This window comes from Pavona decussata, unplaced genomic scaffold, assembly GCF_977016875.1.
Source record: "Pavona decussata unplaced genomic scaffold, jaPavDecu1.1 SCAFFOLD_87, whole genome shotgun sequence".
In the NCBI taxonomy this organism is placed as follows: domain Eukaryota; kingdom Metazoa; phylum Cnidaria; class Anthozoa; order Scleractinia; family Agariciidae; genus Pavona; species Pavona decussata.
In genome coordinates this window covers 2,187,485-2,210,000 of record NW_028145504.1, presented here as the reverse complement: position 1 = coordinate 2,210,000, position 22,516 = coordinate 2,187,485, and the positions used below count along the sequence as shown (strand labels likewise).

Genomic DNA, 22,516 nt, shown 5'->3' with positions numbered 1-22,516 from the left:
CCATAATAGACAATATTTCTTACAGATAGATGACGTCTTCAGGAAGTAAAAGGTCAAAGACCAAATTCTTCGGAAGTCACGTAAATACAGAGGAAGTTGAAACACGAAGCGTGCAACCTACCAAAACAAAAAGCTTTTGGAAGATTGAAAAAAAAAGGAAGAGCTTTAAAACCTTTTCGACCTCAACAAAATTTAATGCTGGAACGATATCATTACTAACGTCAAAAAAGTTCACCGTCTCTACCTGCTGACCAACAAATTTTTGACCGAGAAATAAAATAAATACCCAATCGGCGATACAATGATTAACTCGCACAACAAGTGTATACGGAAGGCAGCAAAAATGGCAAACGACAGGAAGGCAGACCACTAACGTATTAAAACATATTAAAACGGCCAAATGTTGACAAAGAATAACTAAACTTTAAATATCTCGGACCTAACCTCCCACGCAGACATCCTCAGGGGTTCGTCACGCGTTTCCTCCCCCACGAGAGGAGGAAACGCGTGACGAACCCCTAAGGACGTCTGCGTTGGAGGCTACCACTAGCTAAGCATCCGAATGTTTACAGTCTGCATAAATTTACTATTTTACCAAGTAACAAGTTTAGTCACTGATTCAGAACTATTTAACAGATCTCACTGAGCGTAATGTTAACCCATAAAGGAAGCTCTTTAAGGGCAAGAATTATCGTCTAACGACAAACATTCATGTTCTACGCTGTAAGTCTCAGATTTTTAAGGCACGCCAAAAAATAAAGAATATTCCTCGTAATGATAATTTACTCGCAAAATAAAGTCCCAAAAACGCGCTGCAGTGTGATATAGAGGAGAGCAAGACATATCGATTGGGTATTAAACCATCACAAAGGTATGAAACATTTAATTACATTTCCCACAAGGCCATCTTTATAAACTAGCCTCTCATATTTTGATCACATACACATACTATTTTTCAATCATATTTGTTTTTATGTTTACATTTTCAGCGTTGACAGATCTTGTAAACTGGTAAAACATATGTTTGTGACGTTTATTCTGAGAGACCGCTTAACACGGACACCCGGTCAATACATCCGTATTGACCGGGTTCCACTGTTTATCATATTAGGGACTTTTAAGAAACCACGACGGCAACAGCAACGAATTTAACTTCGCATTTCTTCAACTACTTCGCGATTATTCCAGTTCGTCCAACTTGTACAATGTGGCCGGACTACCCAGCTACAGAACAGGTGAGAACGGCGTTTAAGTTGAGACAGAGAACGAAAACTTTACCGTCATTTGCTCACGTTCTCCACAAAACCTTGAATTTGGTCATTCCACGTCGTTGTTTGTAGGGACTTTGCTTTTCTCATTAAATCTCATTGTTTTGTGAAGTTCTCGTTGCTATCGCCGTAATGTGTAACACGTTTGAGGTGTGACGCAAATTCACCCGCTGAACGAAAATACGCGATTACAACTTGAAAATCTTAAGAATAAAGCCGCCGTTACACGTTGAAACTTTTAGCTGAAACTTGTGTGCAACGGCGAACGGGAGCATTTTCACGAAGTGGTGTTACACGGTGAAACTCTTGTTTTTGACCACTGCGACCGTTGCAGAAGTAGAAAGCGGTTCTACTTTTCGTGGAACTTGTCTCGCAACGGAAGTTCGAAAAAGTTTCACGAAACCGACTATGTTACACGGTGCAACGCCTGCTGAAACTACTTGTTTCGTAGCGCCGTTGCACACAAGTTTCACCTAAAAGTTTCAACGTGTGACGGCGGCTTAAATCCACCCCTTAATAAATTTTATATCGGACATACCAATGGGACTCTGAAGAATGTCAATAAAATTGCTCGGGTAACCAACAATCTTTCTCTTTCCCTTGGTTTATATAATAGACATTTTGCGGGTTCGGCGTCATCCGAATTTTAAGTACAAACTCTGTAACTGCTAAGCTTATTTGCTTACCACCTCTGACTTAGCTGTGTACTTGCCAATTACAGATGGTTGCCGATTATTTTAAAAGAGAACCGAAAACAATTGCATGAACACACAATAAACACAAATTTTCCGTAAGTAACGTCGGATGTTTAATGATGCATAGAGAGGAAGTCAAAGCAACAAGCATGAACTGAGTCCCCCAAAACAAAGAACACTTTCAAGGGCTCTTCAAGCTCGATTCTTGTTAATCAAAAACAGTGTTCACTGCTGCTAGCTGTTGATCTACAAGTTTCTTTTCCGCATGAACTATGGATTGTCTAACTGAGCACTTCCAAAACATCTAACGCTGGTTACCACTTCCTTTTACTTATCCTTGTGCTCGTTCCTTAAAGCTTGTGCTCATTGTACAAGGTTCGGACCAATGTAGCTGACATTTCGAGGTACCTAAAGCCGGGCTCTAGACCCGGAGTTCCAAACTTATACACAATGGTTGATCAACGTCACCACATAATTAGTAATTATCCTGCGTTTGGTGGTGTTTGGTTGATTCAGTTTCAAGTCAAACATCTGTGCTAATGTAAGTGTCCATCCGAACCCATAAAACATTAATTCAGTAATAAATAAAATATCACTTTTATTTTAGTAATTTTGCGAAGTCTGATGTTGTTTTATGTTTTCCACATCTCAGGCCAAAGACCCCGTTGCCAATGACAACCAAACACCACACCGAATGTCGATGAGAAGAAGGAAGAATACCTTAACAAAAACTCTACTTTATAACCGCGCTTATCATCGTCTCTAACCTCATTGGCTAGCGCATCGACGCTTCAACGGATTATTAAGTGAGCACCACGCCTCGATACAAATAACATTACTGTATGTCATAATGTTTGCATAATGTTGTTTTCTTGATTCAATGACTGCATCAAACGTCACGCATGGTTGGAACTACCGCTCTGGCGTTAAAAAACCACACGTGTATGGAACACTTTAAGTCGTTAGGGTTCCTAAGCGAATTCTCATCCCAAAAAGGAGGTAAAAACTTTCTCAGTGGTAAGCTTATTGCACATGGTTCGCATTAAGTATTTATGCCCGCTGTTGAATAGTGAGTTTGCTTGGTTTTAACATCCGTTTCTACTTTCCGCAGGATGGGGATAACAAGTTGAAGGGCAATTGTTGACTTTAGTTCTGTTCGTTGGCTACATAATTCATTCAGAAGCTACTTGTAAGCCAATCCAAATTACACGATCACCAAATACTACAAGAATGAGTGTATCACAAGACTCGAGCGAAGATGAGGAAAACGTCATCACTCGAGCGCGTGACTTCTTCAGAAGGGGAGCAAAAAGGCTTCAAGAAGGTAAACTAAGCCATCTGCGATCTTGTTTCAGATTTGAAACATAAACAAATCACACAATTACAACTTAAATCTGGAAACTCAGTAGAGAGAAGTATGAGAACAAGTTCCATCCGCTCTCGCTTCCAGGACTTTAACTTGTCAATGTTCACTTCACATCGCCAACAATTCTATTGTCTTTCGCGACACGTACTTACAGTGCCAAAATTTGCAAGATGAGGCATAAAGATGGTTGAGTTGTTCCCACGGGAGAAACAGGTAACTGGCTTCATTGTTTCGGGCTCGCGTTGTGCTAGCCTATTTACGGTAAAAGAACAATAATCTAAGAACTCCGCTTGCCGAGCAACACCACTTCCTGTTGCATTTAATGTGTGGTATTCATAGTTAAGTATTCATAGTTAAGGCCCCATTTCCCTTAAAGGGAAAAGGACCAAATGATGATGATGATTCATAGTAGGTGAAAAAATACACTACTGGTTGCGTTTCTCTTAGCAAAAAGAATTTAAGGCCAAAAAAAAAAAAATTCTAAAATGCCGAACGACCCAAATTGTAACTCACGTGGGAACAAGCTTTGTTTGTGAAAAACAATTATCCAAATTTCGATCCGTTTATTGAGATCAAAATGTATAAAAGACTTGCCTTTTATTGCAATCTGTTAAGTTATTAGAAGCTACTCAGAGATAACATGTCGAAGCGCGCCATGCATCCGACCGGCTTTTATTCCTCGTTGTTTTCCGACATTTGAGATCATAGCTAATTTCGATTATCGAACCCGCAGTCGAACAAAATCCGAATACAATCGAACTCAATGCGATTAGATTTTGTTTGGGATCCATCTCTTTATGCCTCAAAATATTAACGTAAATCGCGTAGGAGTAATCAAAATCGAAATCAACACCAACAACTCTACCTCTGGAACTTATAAATTGGTTCTGATCGTTCAATCAGAGGGCATTGAAAAGGCATCTAAGTTTTGACTAAGTTGCAGTGGATGAAGTTATGTTGTTTTCTGAATTTTTTGTCAGAATGTGTAAATTTTTCAATCAAGCCAATATATTGATCATTGTTTCACTTATTGTCCTTTAATTTGCGTGACTGATTACTGCTCTTTTATGAAACTTCCGTGAATAGTTTTGAGGTTTTATCGATTAGAAACTTCTGCCCGAAAAAATATCCGCAATGAGGTTGAATTCCCACTTTGTTTTTCGTCCCATGCATATCTGGAATTATTACACGGGATTCTTCTTGCACATGGTGCATATACGCGAGGGTAATTGTTTCAAAGGCATCATACGTGGATCTTTTTTTGTTGGTTTAACGTCTATTAACGCTAATATGTTCCGATGATAAAAGAAGCAGAGACCGATACAACGTAGAATTAGGTTTTAAAGGTTACTATATTTCGGCCGGCCAAACCAGCCTTCTTCAGGTACAATGAGAATTTGCGTTGGGACATACGCTTATAAAACAAATATTTGCGCAATAGCGGAACTACGTTTTGTATTTGTTAAGCCGATCAGATCAACAATTGATCCAACGTATACCAGCAGGATTATCGTCCACGGTTGTTGCTTAGACTTTACTCAATATATTCCGCCATTTAGTCACGCATAGGTAACTTCACGTCAACTGAGTAAACTAAAACATTATTTCCTCCGAGGTTCGAGCCAGCGTAAAGGGGCGTAAAAACAGGAACTCTACTTTTATCTTTGGCAGAAAACGGACCCCAGGCTTCTATCAAATAAATTAAAAAAATAAAGAAATAAAAATTACAACGTCTTTCATTGAGACTCGGTAAGTGTTTTAGAATACTGTTCTAGCGGGGCCGAGTATTAACACCGACATAACAAAGAAAATTGATATGCCTAAAAATTCTTAACTGCTAGGAGAAAGGCAAAATGATTATTTACAATAGTGATCGAGACTACCGAGAGACTATTTATTTATTTATTTATTTATTTTTTATAGGCACCGAGGATGCTGCAATAAATTTTCGCAATTTTTGGCGAAGTCATTTTCACCAACGAAGCGAAAACCAGGATGAAGGTAAGAGACACATTGTGTGAGGAAGGTGGCTAATGATGTAATATTGCATACCTCTCACAGCACTGAGCAGGCAATATGTTATTGAGATTGGTTCACGGATGTTAAAATTGTATTGAATAAATATTAGTATATGGGCAGAAAAAGGACCCCAAGCTGTGACCAAAATAAATTTAAAAAATAATAATAATAAATGTCAACGTCTTTTATTGACCCTCGGTCTGTTTTGGTTTGGCCGAGTATTAGCACAGACATCACCGAAAAAAAAAATAGATATGGCTAAAAAGTCTTAACGGATATGAGAAACACAAGCTGACTATTAACAAGAGCGGTCGAGGTTTTGGCAAATTCAAAATGAGACGTACGCGTCGTCATTCTACGCGCTGTACTTCATTTGATATGAAGGCGAACGTGCTCGTCAGATTTGAGGATTGGATGTGATTTATGGAAAAGAATTTGGCGCCTAAGGCAAGCGTCCATCTAAGACAGACCACATACTCTTTGAAAACAAACTTTTGAATGTTCCCAACATCCGCCGCTTTCTGCACCAATGGTTTTCAGCCAGCAGTTTTAAAACCAAATTGGGTGATATCAGGTGTCCCTCTTGGCCTAAGCTGAATAATCCACGGCAGCACGCTGGCTGTCATGACCAAAATGTGGCATATAATAGGGAGCTTAGCAACGACGACGCTGACGGCAGCCGAAACGTCTCTTTAAAATGGAGTTGCGTTTTCTCAAACGTTGTCACGATTATTCTAACTCGCTTTAAATGTCAAATGTAGGTGAAATTTCCTGGAGTTGAATTCTTGGTGACCGCACCCAAGTTGAGGAAGATGAACGTGTGTTTACGTCTTCCATAAAACGTCCCATCAGGAAATCCCGCGTCTTAGGCGTGAAGTGACGGCAAAGAAATGTACTAAAAATGTAATGCACGTGCAGAGTCGTTGTTTCGGTTGTAAAGTCTATTGATTTTTTTGGCGTCCACGTTGCCGTCGCCGTTGCTAAATCTCCCTACTAACAGAACTTTCTTCCGCGACTTGTGTAATGCTCGCTTAGGTACGAAGAACAATCTCGCGGTTAACTTTATTCCACAAAGCGATCCATGGTGATGGCGACCTGTCTTTCCCAGACTATGTTATGAAGCGCAGGAGACATTTAAGGAACTCTAGCCACAACAAATTTGTTGAACTTTTACCAATACTGAGACTTATAAGAAAAGTTATTTTTGCAGAACTGTTAAGGGCTGGAATGCGTTGCCAAGCGAAATTGTTGATATTAAGTCTGCAGACCAATTTAAAAAAGTCTTATCTGAGTATTTTAGTCAATGATGAATTTTGTTTTTGTACGATGACTGATGCTATGATATTTTTATCCTTTTTTATCTTTTGTAGGTGATTTTATTAAGGCTATCATTTTAAACTTTATTTCATTATATTTAGTTAGACGTCTTGCTTGATGGCACCACCTTGCAGGACTAGAATTTTTGAATAAAGGTTGAATAAACGCTTGATAAGACCACCTTAGTTCAATTACTCGATAATCGCGGAGTACAGGTCAGATTCAGCTCTAGTACAGATCTTACATCAATGACTGCTTTCTCGTTGTTTTCTTTTCTTAGAACAAGAACCTACCAACACAACACATGACTGGATAGACGGATCTGATATTGGTGAAGGTACTCTTCAAATAATTAAGAGATTATTCCCTGTACTTCAGGGAAAATGCTGGAATAACGGCCAAGAATAAACTTTGTTTTTGTGCAGTTCCAAGGTTATGGCCGTTGGGGTCTTAGATGGAGCATTTTTACTTATTATTTTTGTTTTTGCAACGCATTTTATTCGCATAATATCAATACTAATTTCTTGTAACACCGGCAATAGTTTAGTACTGACATAAACTGTTTGTGGGACTGGCTGCATTGCTTTACTGTGTAATGCGTGGGCAATAAAGGATGGCGCCTCCTAATGCAGAAGTATTCTGGGGCTTGTGACCATGTAGGAAAAGCAGATCTTAGTAAGGGCTATTGGAATCCAAAAAGAAAATTGGATGTAATGAGTCATTTTTCAGACATAATCAAGCAACGGTTATTTGGAAAAGCTTAAATACATAACAGTGGCATTTGCGTCCAAATTGAAGCTTGATTATGACTGACAATTCGTGGGTACCCCTAATTCTCTTTTTGGATTCCAGACAACCTTGCTAAGATATCGTCTTTTCTCACATAGGTATAAACCGCGCCAAACATCTCTAGTACCGTCCTTTAGTTCACTTGACTTGTCACTTTCTTAACGCGAAATTCGTATCGGAAGGACATATAGACGCATTACATGGTGTCCTTAATTGGACCCGGCACGAATGCAAATGCGGAATTTTCCCAGACCGCATTCGCCGGACGGTTTAGCGCGCTGCCCGGTAATCGGGCGCTGCTTCCAAGAATGGTATTGTTACACCGTCCAGCCCCGTTCGCTAATGTGTAAACATTTGATGGGTCTGAAAATTTTGCTTACGGTGACAGGTTCTAAATTAAAAGAATGGTGAAACAAACAATAGGAATTCTTGTTTTTGCTTTGCTTGTTTGTTTGTTTTTCTTTGTTTGAATAATATTTTTTGTTTTTGCATTCTTTTGTTTCTTTAATTTAACTTTACTTCTCTTTCTCTAACAGCCTATGAAAGGATGGCCCTTTCATTGACAGCATACTGTAGCCAGTACTGACCACACGTCTGGGGAGGAGCCTCTATGATAAAACTCTCAAAAACGAAAAATAATTCTTTAAGAATTTTTCCAGCAGTGATTCAATATGCACTAGTTAATGGGCAGAGAAACAAGCGCAATAATCTTTCGTTGTCTATTGTTTGATTGCAGCCGAGAAAAAAATCAGAAATGTTCTTAGAAACATCACTTCAGTACTTATTGATGAGATTGAAGAAACAATCACAGCGAACAGCCTTTGTCTTTGTAGAAATCCAGTCACAACAGCTTTTGAGGTAAGCCTTCTTACCATTGCATTATTTCTCTCACTAACAAAAAAGTTCTGTTAAGCCCCAACCCCTCCCCCCTTCTCTATTAAGTCTCCCTCTCTAATATAATTTGCCATATCACTCGGATTGTCTATGATTCTTTAAGCGCAGATTTTGCATGGGCGCCAAATCGGAGACAAAATTGTCGTGCTATCAGCTAGCATTTTTTTCACGACGAACGTGTTGCTCATCTTTTAGAGGAAATATAATCCAAAATGGTACCCCTTTTGACGAGGAGAAGAATACCAAATCTAGCACATTTTGTATTGTTCATGCTTACGAGGATGAGGAAAAACTGTAAAACAAAAATGAAAACATGAAGAAAAGTGTTGTAAAATGCGACGCTAAAGCAGGGGTGCTTTCAACAATCTCATCGAAGATTTTTTGATTGCAGAACATATAATTTAATTTCGTAAACTATAATGTATCAGCACGGCTCACCCGGGGGCCAAAACTCCATCTATTCAGAAAGCCTTAATCGCCTCGTAAATTCGAGTGGATTGTGATGAAAGGCTGTAGAGTTTTGTTCGGTCAAATGCCAGATCAGACTTTCCTAACATACGAAACTTAAATCCATTTTGTATTTGAAAGCTCGAAAAAAAGCCAGTTAGAGGTTTTAAATAAGGGCAGGTAAGATTTTCGAAAAGCCAAGAGCAGCTTGTACGTAAATTTGGAGAAGGGATTGTCAAGCAAAGAGTCCTAATTTAGATTAAGCTGTGTCAGCGCATATAAATGTCGTGATCCCTTTCAAGGATCCGTGCAAGATCTTAGAAAACAGGAAACAACGTTTAATTTAGTTTTCTTAAATTCTCACGTTGGGTGCCCCTGTTTGTAGTCATGTCAACCACAATGATTACAGACATCACAGTTTAAATTGTTCTGTTCGAAACAGGTTTCCACGAAACTCAGAGAGCTTTCCCTCATCCGTGACGAAAGCGCAATTCTCCTAAATACATTGGCAGAACAAGTTGAAGATTTCTCGTTACATTGATGGACCAAGTCAACACAAAGGAAGAACTATCCATTGAACATGAAAAGCAAAATATGGACACTTATGCATCCTTACTTGACGAGATCACAGAATCAGCAATTCGCTTCTCACAAAAGAAGGTAACCAACCTCGTTCCCAGGGCCTCTCCTCTTCACGTCCCAGGGAGCGAGAGAGAAGAGACCCTGGTTGGGTCTGGTCACGTGTCTCCCAGAGAAAAATTAGACCCAGGGAGGGGTCCTTCACTTGCTACTTTTTGTCAAGATTTATTTTCGACTCCAAAACCAGACTTTCGCTTTGCTGTGCGAAGCCCACGCGAAACTCATTCAACAGGCTATGTTTTTCAGTAGTCTTCATTTTGCGTGTTATTGGAAAAGCTTAACAAAGTCCGTTGTCTTGAGGCGCTGTACTTTGGAAAATCACTGTGTATAAACGACAAAATTAACAGTGGACGAACAGCGCCTTCCCCATCAATTCATGGAGTTGTAATTGTGGTTTATTCTAGCTTTGAATGCGCTGATGAAAGATCAAATCTGAAGAACTAAGGAAGGAAACTTGAAAGGAATCGGGTCGATGTCTAGCAGTTCTGAAAGGTCATTCTGCAGCAGCTACGCTGCCAACAGAGAGTTTCATTCTGGAAAATCTTTTTAGCATAAGCGCAGTCGTTCGCGTCTCTGGTATTTAGCGTCGTTGGTTTGTTTACGTCCGCTTTTCTCTCGGGACGTAAACAAACCAACGATGCGAAATACTAGAGACGCGAACGACCACGCTCGTGCTAAAAGATTTGCCAGAAAGAAACGCTCTGTTAGCAGGGTTGCAGAAACAAACAATACACAGGAAATATCACATAAGCAGAACACTTTCGGAAGGAGGATGGACGGTATTACAACATGTATACGGTAGATGTTTCACGGATCTTGCGATGAACAAAAAAAACCCTTTTGAAATACCGTAATCGTTGCAAAACAATAACGAAATAACCTTTGTTCCAGTTGATGGCGTTAAAGTGAAATTTAGTCTGCTGCTACAATGGCTTCGAGATACATTTCCGGTCACGTTTGATTCTTTTCTGGCCGTCAAATGCGGCGCGGAAGACGACTTCTCGATGCACCGCTTGACTTTAACGATGCCTGACTTTCAGAGATCGTGGACTTGACGACTCTAAAAGTAAATGTAGCAAAAAATTCACTTCGTGGAAGTGCGTCGCCGTAAAGCTCCTCGGCTGCCACTAGTAATAGTGACAATAGTCGATTCCCTTTGCTGTAAAGATTTCGCCAATGACTAGTATCTTCAACTGATTTACAAAGTCGATAGCAGCTCACATTCACAGATTCACTCGCTTTATTTACCTTTATAGGGGTTTCTCAATGACCACTTGACATGACCTTTGAAACACACGCGAATCGCAAGTTGACTTAACTGGGGCATGTTTTCCCATCTCCGGTACACTTAGTATAGGCAAACTGACACTCAACCGCCCCTCTCTCAAGTCCTTTATTTGTAATCTCCCAGATTCTGGGAGACACGTGACCAGATCCAACCAGGGTCTCTCCTCTCTCGCTCCCTGGGACGTGAAGAGGAGAGACCCTGGGAACGAGGTTGGAAGGTAACCACTTCTTATACTTATTTATTGTTCTCTCCACTGAAAATTTGTGACAAATTTATGCCTCCTGCACAAAACGACTACGTTTTCTTTTACTTTTGGATTGTTTACACGTGTTTCATATCGAGTGGCGGAAGGTTTCGTACGTGCGCCCAAAGAAAAAACTTTTCTGACGGATGTAGTATTAACCGTCGCTTTACTTGTCTGGCTGCCTGACTGACTGGCTACCTTCCTACCCTCGTCCTTGCTTGCCTGCTGCTCGGACTAGCTAACTACCTCACTGCCTGAATGTCTGCTTTTAACTGCCTTCCAGCCTGCTTCATTGTTTGCCTGTTTCGCTGCTTTATTTCAGAATATTTAGTACCCATTGATTGATGAAATCTAACTTCTTCTAGTTTGTGTCCCATCCACTGGCATACCGATTGTTGAACCAAAGGTGGAACTGTGGTTTGCCATCTCAATGTCTCCCAGGAAAAAGACTGAGGTTTCTTCTCCACATATTTTCCATTGCCGACACACTTCTGACGCCTCTTCTACTGCCACTTATCACATATGCGTTTTACAAGGATCAGATAGTTTGCCCCACGTCTGTTGAGATAAGAAGGAACAGAGGCCTGCGAGGTTTGTACCTTGATACTAATTTGTACAATGCTATCCAGTTTAAAAACTTTTCAGCTAACGTTTTTGAACTTTACCTTGTAACACCTGACCCCAGTTGTTCAAAGACCGATTAAGCTAATCCTGGATTAAATTAAACTTTCATTCGAGTTTAATTGCTAATCAATAAAGATTCTTCAAAAGGTTTTGGCCCCCAGTTTAGCTTAGACTTGTCTTTACCGTTACCTTGAAATTAGCCATTTTTACTAAGCGAGATGAAAGCCTTTCTAATCGTATATTAGCGTTAATCGGATTTCGAACACCCCGGCCCTGGTTAACACTTCTGGGATAAGCAAGGAAAGGTAAAGTTGCAGACGTGTCACACGTGGCTGACACGCCAGAGCTTTTCAGAGGTTTTTTTTTTAGCATATAGCAGCTAGGAATATGAACACTCACCCTGGCATGGAAAGCTAGTCCATCGCGGGGTTTCCATTTGTATACCTAATATAATAATATATAATATATGATATAATTTTATATAGACTATGACTTTTATATATTTTATAATTTTAGACTATGACTTTTATATATTTTTATATATTTTATATTTTTTTATATATGTATATATATTTTATTGCGTGCTATTTTAAGTTTCGCTTGGCTCACAGGTTACGCTACGCGCCCTGTGGTGCTTTCTTATACTGTGCATACAGATAGTTTTACTGCGCATAATAATAATAATATAATATTTATATCGCGCTTATACGTCGCTGTTCTAAACGCTTTACAATAAAAAAAACCTATAGTGTTTATTTACGAAACTAAAAACTAATCAAATAACTCAAAAACTAACTAACACCTGGGTGAAGAGAGAAAATGTGGAGCAAAGTTGTTGACTGAGGAAACATCACGACGGTGCTAAGACCAACCAAACCTCAAGGCATCGACCTGCCGATCATCCGAGCAAAAATCCGGCTTAAAAGTCCGGCTCGATAACTAACTTCACCACTGCACCTCCACAGAACGAAAAAAGAAATATTTTTCTAATTCTTATACTAGTTCTTGCGCTTATTTCACAGTTCCAACAGACGTGAGTTTAGAATAAGCATCGAAACATGATAACTGACCTCGGCTGCACCGAGTTCCTTTCATTTTCCGTGTGCTTTTAAAAAAAAGTACTCATAAAATAACTTAAAGTCGATACCAACTCTAACAGCTGCCGTGTTTCTGTGAATCTACTAATTTTAAAACTTTGACTTCCTTATATTCCTTGCAGACATGTACCTGGATTACTTGACAACACCCTTCGTCATCTTTTTGAAGGACAAACTCAGTCAAGTGGTGTTTATCGCTTTGCATTTTAGAATGTGTGTCTTAGGGTCCTCTGTTGAGCCAAGAACCGAAGAATACCTCATCCTGGTGTTTTACATCGGTTCATTACTCTCTGAGTTCCAGCAGTATCACACATCTCAATCCAGAGTATACTTGCGGTAAGGTAATAGGTATTAACCTGCACTGTTAATAACTGCTTACTTACATACCTATCTCTTGCATTGTCAAGAGTTAGTTATGATTAGGAACTGACAAACTAAAGCAATTAATGTGAGAGAGTATTTCCATCCAAACTCACAGGCACCCCTTCTAAAATAGCGATGACCTACCCAAATTTAAGCAACATACAACACCGCAAAGCAATTTTACATAGCAGTTATCAATCATTTGGCCAGTCTCCTAAATCAATGTAAGGTTTTTTTTCTGTAGATGTGTACAATGTTGACAAACGAGACGAATGTTTGACGATAGCCTAAACTATTTTTCTAGCTTTCAACAATCGTAAGAAAGTTTTTTAAGTGGGTGCGCCTTCGGAAAGATGCATGCTAAAGTGGTTTACAAGTTAGGTTCTTATTCTTTCTGACAGGAACATGTGGAACTATGTAGATGTCCTGACCCTTTCGCTGCATGCCCTTATATTCGTCCTCCGAACCACTTCAATCATTCGAGGTGGCATTCCGTATAACAATCGATTACTGGAAGTGGCAAACTACTTTTATGGTATCAACACCTTGTTTCTCGTTCTGAGGTTCTCGAGCATTCTGGAAGTCAATAAAACAGTTGGACCGCTTCAGTTGGCTTTGTTCCGTATGTGTATTGACTTGTTTATCATCCTAGTACAGTTTGCGTTCGTTATTGTGGCGTTCTCTGTGGCTATCACTATGATCTACACAGCCGAGATGTCGTATTTGACGCCCACCAGAGAACTAGAAAGCAATGGGACCGGCATCAAGGGGTGAGTAAGTGAAAAACTACATGATAAAGGTTCACCCATAATGCATTTGAATACATTTTAAGGTTCAAAGCAGCTTTTCCATGTCCAGAAAGAATAAAAGTTAGATCTACACTTTTAAGTTACGTACACTTCAGTAAAAGTGTACGAAAGTCAAGTAAGTGATCAGGCAACAACAACAACAGCAACAAAAGAATAATTGGGCAACTGGAGAACATAGAGTATGCATGCAACTTCCCATCATTTCGTAATTACTCATTTAAAATGGGATTCTTAGGTAAAAAATATACAAAAAGTGTAACAACCTTTAGTACCTACCTACCTACTTATCTGTCTGTATATCAATTTCAAAATTATGTTCAACCAGCATGCCTTCTGGACTGTCAGATCTCAATACATTGTACATTGTAAAAATTTGTCAACTACTTTTAGATAAGCATGTTGTTCAGAACATTAAAAGGCCGTTCGACGTTTCTTTGAGGGAAATCAATTAAACTCCCGACAATTTCTCCCTCCTCTTCAATAGTTTTACTTTCAGGTGTCAAGTATAAATAACAGTAATGTATTGAAATTGTTATTGTGTTCTGCTTTCAAAATTTTAGCTTTTGTGCCAGCGGGACGTCTGCTTGGTAAGTTTGTCTGTTAGGTTTGTTATGCAGTGTTTTTTGTCTTGTTTTATAAATAAGGCGATGCTTTTTTTTCGTTATTCGTTTGTAACATATTGAACTTACTCTATTAATGAATGTTTACAATATAAAACCTGTAAAATGTGAGATAAAAGAGAATAGAAATCCCACAATTTTTTAGCTGTCTAAACTTCTTCGTATCATGGATTGAAGTTGATCAAAATATTGGGTAGAATGCAATTCGCATGGATCATAAAATGGAACCAAAGTGTCTTGACCTTCTTTGAAGTACATACATGCACAAGCTTACCTGTAAACCTCACTCAGCTTGTCGATTTTTATAGCGTTTCAAAGCTTTTCAAAGCACAAAAAACTGTGCCATTTAAGAACAAGAAAAAGAAACAATCGATGGTCCGGTTAGAACTTCAGCGTAACCGCTTTTTCCGGAGATCATGCCTTGAACTTTCAAGCGAATCCAGTCGACGGTATCTTCTATATTTCATGATTGCGTGCATACACAAAGCATATTACTACATCGAAAATTAACAAAACTTGCAAGTCCGCATGCTCCCAGTTCTTTGCTAATGGCAGTTCAGCTGTGAAGAGCTTTTTGAGAACCATATGAACGCTGTGCTTCTTATGTTTCCAACAGCCAAACAGTTTATGACGAGATCCCAACAGTTGTAAAATCAGATCTGGGGCCAAATTTTGAACGAGGCTCGATAAACCATATTCGTATTCTCGGTATTGAACTGGATCTAGCTTGTAATGGATGCTAGGCCCGTGAATATATTAAAGGACCCTAGTCAGGCTCCGCCATTTCCGATGCCATCGAAATTAATGATATTGCATGGTGAAGCGAAATCTTATTGCTTTACTCTAAGCTGTGTTCCTGAAAGTATGTTTCATTATCTTTAGTAGTTTCACAATGATTTCGTTCATTTCGACATGCTTTGAATTAAATATAATAGCCAAACTCTCGCACATAAACAAAAGCAAAGGTGTGGCTGACTAGGGCCCTTTAAGAAATCCCCTTCCTCCTCCCTTAAGCCTTCCAGTTCAATACGGAGGCTACGAATACTTTGGCGAGCGATTACGTAAGGGGAAAAAGGAGTGTTGATCCACAGAGGGGACACACTGTTTATGTTTCACGTAAGTTTACATGTATTTTAACCACTAATTACTTCCTATTGTTTGTCATGCTAAGCTTATTCAAAGCTTCCACACATCTCATATGGTCCGTGTTTGGTCTGACTAACCTGGAGACAATGGAGTCTCACGACGGGTTGTCAACTGCGGTTGTCGGCGTTCTGTATGTGATGTTTCTGATCCTATCGGTGATTATGTTGGTCAACATGCTTGTGGCTCTCTTAACCAACACATACAACAAAGTAGAGGTAAGAATATATAAAAACTTTTCTTATCTTTCCTCTGAATCGTAATAACTATCGAACAGTGTACTTCAAAACCTAACTTAAAATACAGTGAAACCCGCTTTATGGGCAACCGCTTAACACGGTCACTCGTTATGTTATGGACACTTTTCTTGGTCCCGCTCCATACATTTTCCTTCAAATTAACCCGCTTGATAAGGGCACTGTAAAACGGACTCTTTTTCTGGTCCCAGTGGTTTCGGTGATAACGGGGGTTGACAGTCAATTTTTAAAAGTAATTTTAAGGAAAATGTGTGGAGCGGGACCAAGAAAAACTGTCCATAATAACGAGTGTCCGTATTAAGCGGGTGTCCGTAAAGCGGGGTTACAATAGTCACTATATCACATAAACTAAGGAAGGCAATTGAAGTGGAATGAAATCCACCAATCACAGCTTATGAATGTAAACTTTGGACCTTGTTGATGTCAATTTCTTTATTTTGTGAGATTTCTGCCACGATGATTGATGGCACTGAAAAACCTGCATGCAACCACTTGTTCGCCTTTGAACTTCTGATTAGATTTCGTTTCCACGTAGAGTTGTTGTTGTTCACTTTATCAGGAACAACCAACAGCTTATTTCGGTGGATATCTGTTCGGATCCCCTCAGAAATTCTGATTTAGTCACACAGGAAATCTGTAGTTTTCTTTAGGCAAATTGTTAGCTCAAAATTTCGTAACACTGGAAAGCTCATTCCTTTCGTTTCCCAAGCGGCAAATAAGTCGTTGAAATACGAAAAAAGGTCAGCTAGCATTTTCAGACAGCTAAAAACAGCTCCAAAATTCGGGGAATAAAACTGTGTTTCCTTAAATGTTCTGCCACTTTTAAAAATTTTAGCTAGAGCATCCGAATATGCAGATCAAACTGTATAAACTTACACAAATATGTCTTTAAAAGGACACAAAAGGATCCGGGAACACAGAAGAAAACAAGTATTTCCCTTAAATGTTATATCGATGGATGCACCTTTCTCATTGTAACTAACAAAATCATTTGACGGCAATACATATCTCTTACTAACCGAGTTCGAGGTCCGTACCGTAAGTTACGGACCGAGTTCTTTCCCGTTGATTTATGGCCCAAGCGCGAAGCACGCGGGCCATAATTCAACGGGAAAAAAAACGAGCATCCGTAACTTACAGTACGGACCGAGAAAACGAGGTTAGTAAGATATTTATTATATCTCTGAGGTTAATCGGGCACGCGGGAAAGCAAACTAGTTGAAGTTTAGCGAGCCGTACAGTGAAATATGGCCCGCAAAATTTACCAATCACACCGCGCGTACTAACTAAGAGATATAATAATACGCTGCAACAGACCATTCTTGATATATTAAAGTTACATTGAGGGATAGATTGTATACCACACAATTTATATATGCATTGCTTGTTGCTGCTTTCGTACATTTCTTACTATCTTACTTAACACAGATTACTTACTGCAGTTACTTTATACGATACTGTAATAAAAGTGTCAAAAAATAAAAATAAAATAAATAGATAAATAAATAAACAGAGACGCTAGTAGCGGTTAAAATTGGAATCAGAGTCAGATTAAGACAGTGAAGTACAGAAAGTGATATAAACATGGAGACATTATTTTCAGTTACCATGTATGTAGAAAAAAGAAACATAACTAGAAAATAAAAAGGCCACCGTGATTTGGATTAGTCCGTGATTTGGATTAGTATGAGAGAAGGGAAGGTGACATCAGTCATGCTATTGTGTCAGTCATTGGAAGGCAATCTAAGGAACCTTAAAATGAAGGTTCCAAGTTTAGGCGGTAAACCTGTATCTAACCTCGTGAAAACAAATTCAAAGGTACAAAGGAAGTAACTGGTATTCAAGATACCTGTTAAAACAATGTTTTCAAGTCTGACGAACAAAAGGAAACGTATTAGTCTTTTATATACTTTGGTAAAACATGCCCCAGTGTTAAAACATCAGAGCACCTAGAGATGTTTTAATCGCGGTCAAACGTAAGAAAAACATAGGAACAGGCTGTAGGTTTAATAAATCAATTAAGATTAAATAAAAAAAGGGTACAAGTTTTTTTTTAAGTGCGAAGTATGTAGAAACTGATTGGCGCTCTCTTTGTTTTCTGTTTAAATATGTAACATCCGAAAAACCGATTCACCTGATCATTCGTTTATATCGTAAATTGAGTTAGTAAACTCACATACCCTCAGCTTTGAGCTCTTAAAGTAAAACCCTTACTTTTAAAGGACTTTTACTGTTTTTTACTTTTGACCACGGTTGACCCACAACAGCCTCTATTTAAACTTGAATTAATAACTTAACATTTATGTAATGTTTAAGACACGTGAGTTTTTTGAACAGCTTCAAAAACATTCCTGGAAAAGCGTGTGTCAAAAGAGTTCATAACAATGCTTTTGTGAACATTGGAAATTAGCATACGAGAAAAACATTAAACATCGCACACTTATAAGGAGAAGGTTTCAGTGGGTTTTAAAACCACTGCATGTGATATTTTATCGACCATGTGATAGGTCAATGGGCTTATGAATTATTAATGACTTTTTGAAGAAGGTATCTCCTTGTCGATCTTCGAAGGACCATATTGAAACTGCTGGGTCACCAGTAATTGTGTTTAACCCCCCCCCCCCCCCCAAAAAAAAAAAAAAAAAAAAAAAACCTTCCCTTAACTTTTAAAGAAGTATTTTCTGTAGCATTGTTTCTATACTATTCTGCTTTCAGACAAATGCTGATATGGAATGGAAGTTTTCCCGCGCAGTTGTCGCTGATGAATACAGAAGATTTCATCCCATTGTTGTTCCGTTCAACATACTTACCGTACCAATTTCTCACTGCTACATCAAAATTTACGGGGATAACCGAGCAAAGGTTTGAATTCTGACAATTTGTGAAAAGAAAATATATATTTTTAAAATGTGCTTTAAAGGACTCATATATGAATGAAATCACCAGAGAAGAGTAGCCGTGCATTACCATCTAATTGCCAAGGGTACTTATAATTGTCTGGACAAGCCAACTGTTTGGACACTCCAGGCCTAAACATGAATTGAACTGGCTTGTCCTAAAGAAGGATAGGGAACGTAAAAAATGTAGCACCATAAAGGGGGAAACCTAGCGCTTAAACAGTATCACTTCAAACGCTGGCCCAAAGTCAGAAACGTTCCAAATGGACCCGACCATTTGACTTTGCAACCAGAATTTCCACGTTTTCGTAAAATTGGTAGGCCACAACCCCCTCCCCCGCCCCTTCCCTAATCTCTTACGTAATACCTTTGTCTGACGCCCAATAGAAGGCAATTATTGAGGCTGTTTATATTTCGGATTTCAGAAATGAGTGGAATCTATGTCCATCTTTCGTACTTTTAAACAAGGTCAATGTGTGACTGCCAGTTTTAATTTATCATCAGCTCCTCTGTTACAGAAAGAAAACCCACCAACGAAAATATGACATGTTTTCTATTTTGCTTTGGTGTGTGTTTGTTGTTTTAATTGCTTGTTTGTCTGTGTGTGTTACCTTCTTTTAGAAAGCACAAGACCGCCGGAGGATTTATCAAAAATTTTACCTTAAAGAACTCTTTCCGACAATTACAAGGCGCTACCAGGATAAACACGGCGCTTCTTTTCCTATGTCAGGTAAGCCCCCAGAAACAAATTTTCACTTCAACAAACCTTTGCCAAAAGAGCCTCGTATTATTTTGGGCAAACCATTTATCTGTGAACATAAATAAGCCCTTCTTCCAATTGAAATTTCCCCTTGACCAAAACTGCGCGAGGCTGAAGATTTCTTTCACTTTCTTTTGGCGAACTATTCTTCGTAGCTTTCTAAAGTTCGTGAAAATGTGCATCGACTGATGAATGATTGTAAACGGCACTGAACACTTAATTTACTACAGGTAACGTAACCTACCTTGGTAAACGTTTGCCAGCCGGCCGTCCAAAACAAACAAAATTATGCGTAAAAGGGCTGTAAATCCCATCAACATGGTTCAACGCATAATAACAACCAACTCTATTTCTCTCACAGTTGAGGCAAAAGTTGACCTCCTTCAAAAGAATTTTCAAAAAATAATGGAGAAGCTGGATGTCATTCTGGGAGAACGGAAGGAAAATCAGGTTAGAGCCAACTGAAGCGTTGATCTGATAGTTTTGACGGTGAAGAATGGTGAACTCGAGACTGTGAGACGTCAAGAATAGCATTATTAACCTGCGTTCAGGCGTTCTTTTTTTCAGGGGAGCGCAAAAGTGTGGCAGCGTGAGAGTCGGCGGTCGGGGGAAGGAAGAAAAAAAAGAACGCCTGATATAATTACTGCACAAGTCGTCTGCCTCCAGTCCAGTACCTGGACTTTTGTCTAATTGGTCGAAAACAAGATTCTTTGAGCCTCGTTTCAATTGGTTACATGATTGCATGTTTGACTTCCGGTGTAATTTCAAAACCAGAAGATAGATAGATAAGATAATCTTTATTTATCCACGGTACAAAATTCGTCAGCTTTAAAAATGCCTAATACTAATATGATAAAGCCGCCGAGGGAGATGCGATTAGCCAATTTTCCGCTGCTCTGACTTCATCCGTTGAAGACTTCATCAACAAATCCTTAAAGGATGAGCAGACAGAGTGCATCCGAAGGATCCTTTGCTTAGATGTTTTACTTAGCCGTACTTCGAACGGGATTTGGCCAGAGTGTTATATACCCGTTTATACCAAGTGATGAAAAAATTGCATCACTTGTGGTTTCAAAACATCTGTTGTGTAGTGTGTCCCCTGGAGTACATACGAAAACAACAAATCAAAAATATTAAAGAGGCGGATTGTGGAATCACTGCTGCCACAATTGGGGAATCCGTCGAGGTCGACAGGGAAATTAGGGAACTTAAGGAGCGACGACGGCAACGCCAACGAAAACGTCAGTTGATAACTTCGCGTTACTAGTATATCTTCGCGATTATTCCAATTCGTTCAATTTGTACAATGTGGGCGGAGTATCCGGGAATTAAATTGACAGGAACGGCGCTCAAGTGAGGAATGAGAATGAAAAATTCACTGCCCTGTGGTCAAGTTCTCCACAAAACCTCGCATTTGGTCATTTCTCGTTCTTGTTTTGCTGATGACGGCAACGAAATGTACCAAAACATATAACGCACGTGCAGAGCGATTGTTGTTGCTCGTTGAACCTATTGTATTGTGGCGTTCTCGTTGCCGTCGCCGTTTCTTGAGTTCCTTAATAAGACAGGGAACGTCGATGTTGTTTACGGCCGTGCTGAACAATGGATGAGTGATCTCGTACCCACAGTTCTGAGGCTCTTTGGCCAGCGGTTGGTCGCCAGGAGAGACTCAGTAGATTTGGATTGGCTGCCCCGTAGCGGCTTCGTTGTTTTACCGCAGAAATCCTGCGGTAACAAAATTCCAATACTCCAGAGTCTCTCCTGGCGATTAACAGCTGGATAGGACCTGGGAATTATGGGTACGCGATTGAGCTCAAATACGGTTAAAGAAAAACTTCTCAAACTCATTAATAATTTATCAAGAGAAAACAAAGAAAATCACTATCGTGACCGTGGTTTGGATATGTGATCCTAATTACCATAAAATTTTGCCAACTTTAGCCTTGAATTTCTCCAAGAATTATTGATAATTTGAGAAGCCATATCAAACACTCGAAAGTGTGTTTCATCAGATATCCAAACACCTCGAAGTCGTTTAAAAAAACTCGGCTGCGCCTCGTTTTTTCAACTTATTTCTCAGTGTTTGGATATCTGATGAAACACGCTTTCTCGTGTTTGATATATTACTTCTAACTTCTTGAATGGGCTATCTGTAGTCTTAACATGTATTAAATAGTAGTGACCTTGTTAACGTTTTTGTTTACTCTACCCCTCTTTGTAATTTAAGGCCCAGAGAGCTTTGCATCATTCAAGACGTTCGCAGGACTGTGGGACATGCTACCACTCAGCTGTGTGAAGAGAATACAAACACCTGAACCCTAAGACTGGATGCCTTATTCTCCGACTCTTGATGATGACAATTTTTTCCTTGCACATGTATTCAAGTTATCAAATAACTTCAACTTAAGCCAGAAATCATTTGCATTTGGAAGCAACTTTTAACTCTAGCGCATTTTTAACTGTACGGATTTTTGCACATACACGACAGGTCCCTTTTGCTAAATCAGTTGAAGAGATGACAGGTTTCTGAATGTTTCTTCAACCAAAGCAACAATTCAGTGAGAAAAACTGGAAAATGTTTTTGAGTAATACACAGTCTTGTGAAAAGTTTACTAACAATAAAATTTGAAAATCTATGTTAAAAGTTTTTTTAGAGACAGTAAATTCACACATTCACATTTTTATTGGCTCAATATTTCCATACATACATATCTTGTTTGCAAATCAAAACAACTTTACTGTATTTAGATTAAATATGCTGCAACCCGCAGGTAGCCTATGCTAATCGTGGCGGGCTACCAGCTAGGATGATAAAAAATAAGCGGAAAGAGAAGAAAATTGGTAGGATTAACTGCCCATTATGAAAGCGAGGCTAAGTGCAAAAGCTTTTCGTATGAAAATTAGTTTTGTTTGCATATATGAATGAAAACTAATTTTTATAATAAAAACGCCGCGCTTAGCCCTGCTCTCATAATGAGGT

General features: G+C 39.1%; 1 long non-coding RNA gene and 1 pseudogene across 2 annotated transcripts; one reads left to right on the top strand and one right to left on the bottom strand.

Annotated features, from left to right (window-relative positions):
- Positions 1-2,060: 2,060 nt before the first annotated feature.
- LOC146474736 (uncharacterized) lies at positions 2,061-3,186 on the bottom strand. The gene is made up of 2 exons (XR_014866065.1): positions 3,066-3,186; positions 2,061-2,973 (listed from the first exon to the last, which is right to left on the bottom strand). It is a non-coding gene; the product is annotated as an uncharacterized LOC146474736 (long non-coding RNA).
- Positions 3,013-22,172, top strand: LOC146474735 (short transient receptor potential channel 4-like; annotated as a pseudogene). The gene is made up of 14 exons (XR_014866052.1): positions 3,013-3,287; positions 5,253-5,330; positions 6,946-7,002; positions 8,191-8,312; positions 9,238-9,455; positions 11,332-11,557; positions 12,810-13,023; positions 13,452-13,820; positions 14,420-14,446; positions 15,651-15,840; positions 18,595-18,741; positions 19,398-19,506; positions 19,898-19,986; positions 21,764-22,172. The product of XR_014866052.1 is annotated as a short transient receptor potential channel 4-like (transcript).
- Positions 22,173-22,516: the final 344 nt, after the last annotated feature.